This window comes from Lycium barbarum, chromosome 4, assembly GCF_019175385.1.
Source record: "Lycium barbarum isolate Lr01 chromosome 4, ASM1917538v2, whole genome shotgun sequence".
In the NCBI taxonomy this organism is placed as follows: Eukaryota; Viridiplantae; Streptophyta; class Magnoliopsida; order Solanales; family Solanaceae; genus Lycium; species Lycium barbarum.
In genome coordinates, this window is record NC_083340.1 from 48,546,863 (window position 1) to 48,550,481 (window position 3,619).

At 40.1% G+C, this 3,619-nt stretch overlaps 1 pseudogene; it reads left to right on the forward strand.

Moving 5' to 3' along the window:
• The first annotated feature begins 3,185 nt into the window (after positions 1-3,185).
• On the forward strand, positions 3,186-3,305 carry LOC132639043 (5S ribosomal RNA; annotated as a pseudogene).
• Positions 3,306-3,619: the final 314 nt, after the last annotated feature.

The window sequence follows — 3,619 nt, forward strand, 5'->3', positions numbered from 1 at the left end:
TACCGGGAGGTTTTATAAGGAAATGAGTGGAAGAAATGGAGTAGTACGACTTTGGAGAAAGGATGGGTGAAGTTTTGTGTGAAACTTTTGGTCCAACGTGAGGGGCGAATATCTCATAGCATATGAAGTGTTTTGAAGTGAAACAAAAGCCTAAAATTAAATTCGTCGAGTCTAGTTTCCAACGCAACAAACCGCTCGTCGATAGGACATCGGAGTAGAGAATTATGGACGTTACAAGAGCAGAAACGCGTGCTACAGTACAGACTTGCTACAGCACTGCTACAGTAAACTGCTACAGTGAACCCGACCCGGATTGACCCGAATTTGACACTTATAAAAAGGGTAAGACCCTCTTTTTTTCACCAGATTTTAGCCCAGAAAGTTCTAGAAATTGAAGAGAGAGAGAGAGAGAGAGGGAAACAAAAAGTAAGCAATTTTCAAGTGACGGAGTATTAATCGAAGCTCGGATAAACGCATAGATGTGATTCTAGTATGGTTTTGCGGTGGATTCAAGGTGGATATTGAAGATATCGTTGTTTTAAAAAATATAAGCTATGAATCTCTCCTTATTAATATTACTTTTGGTTTATTTACGAAGATAGAGTGATGAAATGGTTGTATAATAAAGTTGTTGGTTGAGAAATTGGACAACTATCGTGTGGGATGTTTTGTGGAATATTTTGGTATTGATGATGATATTGTTGATGTTGGTGCTGTTGTAGTTGTTGTTTTGTTGGTATTGTGATTTCGGGCTAGGCATATAAACAAGGGAGGTGCTGCCCGAATTTCGGCAGATTATAAGTTGATTTATTTGAAGGACTAAAACAAGCGTATAATGATGAGTCTAACGATTGTGTAAATCCTCTTAAATGTAGACTTGCGAGCTTGGACAAATAAGCGTAGCCAATAGGAGGTGGAACAGGTATGATAAGGCTCGTCCCTTTCTTTCAAAGGCATGATTCCTATGGTATGATTTCATAAATGTTTCCGTAACCTTCTTGTTTTCAAAAACTAAAAGTCCATGGTTCTTAAAGATTCTCATGATGTGGAGGATAAGAATGATTTTATGATGGTGACAATGATAATGATGATTTCGTGTTTTAAGAACTCAAGTTTATGATTTCAAAGCGAATATGAGAATGTGGAGCTACTTCTAGATTTTCTCAATTTTACTCATTGATAATGACTCGACTTCTAAAGGCTCCAAAGTGTATGTAAAGCTATCACTTCTTTCTTTATGGCATGAACTACATAAAGTGAGCGAACGACGAACATACATGACTTCAATGAACTCTAATTCTTAGTGGTACTTGACATGATAGTTGTCTTTGATTCTCGAGTGTTTGTTCATTCTGATTATTCTGTTGAGTCTCAGATGATGATTTAGTTTGCATATGGTTGCTCATGATATTCTACTCGTGCATAACGTTAATATATCATTCACCGAGTCTCGGGCCGGGTACGTATTCGTGCACAGTTTCATTGCATTGTTCACCGAGTCCCTCACTAGAGGGCCGGGTACGGTATATATATGATTATTTCACTGAGTCCCTCACTAGAGGGCCGGGTACGGTATATATATGATGATTTCACCGAGTCCCTCACTAGAGGGCCGGGTACGGTATATTATATATATGTATGACTCTTATCTCATAAGGCACAGATGCATTGGTATCCTTGATTATCATACTTGTCTCCTGTCATCTTCTACTCAGACATGATCTTCATTATTGTAATTCATACTTTACATACTCAGTACATTTTCCGTACTGACCCCCTTTCTTCGAGGGCTGCATTTCATGCCCGCAGGTACAGACACTCAGTTTGGTGATGCTCCGGCTTAGGACTTCTGCCCAGCTGCTTGAAGAGCTCCATTGTTCCGGAGCTTGAGTTATTTTGGTACAGACCCTTTTGACATAGACCTGCTTACACTCTTAGAGGTCTGTAGACATATGTGGGTTGTGTATATACGGTTTGGTCAGTTATATCGATGTAGTTCTTCTTGGACGTCCCCGTGTATAGCGGCAGCCTTGTAGGCTTGCATATTTGTTATGTTTTGGTTAACCGTGACTTCTCAACAGACAGGTTCTTTCTGATGTATGATATGATGAGTTCACAACATGCTTTTACAGAGTGCCATATTGTTTTCAGTTTCAGTCTGATTATATCTAGCGGGTCGTATACGGGTGCCCAGCTCGGGCATTAGTCATGGCCCATCGGTTTGGGTCGTAATAAAAGTGGTATCAGAGTAGTTCATCCTTGGAGTGTCTACAGACCGTGTCTAGTAGGGTCTTGTTTATCGGTGTGTTGTACACCATATTTATAAACAGGAAGTTACAGGACATTTAGGATGTCATCTTTCTTTCTGATCATAGATCGTGCAGTAGAGCCAATGATAGGATAGCTCATTCTTGGTACGATTTTTGTTAAATTGCAGGATTGTATTGGAGAAGAGGACAATTTCAGTTAATGGAAGCGTAAGTGAGGCTCCGAAGGGGGACATGAGACCCGTATCGCCCGTCGACTCAGGATCGAGAATGTCAGGAGGTATAAGAAAGACCATCAGTTATTCCATTGAGGCGGACCCATCGGAGGATGTGACTCCAGTAGGAGGAGACCCGACTGAGAAATCATATGATAAAGACCCGTTTAAGGGTCACGAGACTCCTGTGGAAGAAGACGTAATTGAGGAAGTACAAAGTTGGCACATCTAGATTTTCCTTACGTTTCAGCATTATGTTAGGCCAGACTAGTAGACGGTGGGAAGACAAGGATGAAGAGCACACTTCACTCTATAGCCTACCAGATCAGGCTAAGGACCGATCGGCTACAAGTATACGTGTTCTTATTGGAACTTCCTATGTGCGTATGTATTTACTTCAGGGTAATACTGAATAGTGATGAGCGAAAATCCTAAAGGGGATCAGTGACTTAAGTATTTGGAAGTAACTGCGATCAAGATGCCTTCGCCACCATTGGGAATCTTGAAAGCTAGGATGAAAAGTAGTCATACATGCAGATTGAATGTGAATATTGAGGATTTCAAAGGCCAAAATAGCATTTGCTTAGTCGGACGAGTAAGAGATCCTTTCTAATTCGGAGGGAGATGCATTACGAGAATGTTTTGGAATCTGTTAAAACTTCAAGTTGCTTTAGGTTATGTGAGGAAGGTCACGCAGTAAGGTGTATGCGATTATACCAGCACTAACGCACCGGATCCCATTAGCACTCCAAGGTTAAGCGTGCTGGGGTGAGAGAAATACTAGGATGGGTGACCCCCTGGGAAGTATATTAAGAGTCCTACAAATTCAGACATAAGACACAGATGAGAAGCTAGAGTAGCCTAAGGGAAATTGGAGTATGCGGAGTGGTTAGAAACCATAAAAGGTCGCGAAGGATAAGGAGGACTAAACCGGCAAAGAGAAAAAAAAAGTGCATCACAGCTCTAGAATTAGTATGAGTTCGAATAGTATTGGGAAGTACTTTGTAAGCGAGGCATTAATAAACATATATATATATATATATATATATATATATATATATATATATATATATATATATATATATATATATATATGTGTGTGTGTGTGTGTGTGTGTGTGTGTGTGTGTGTATGACA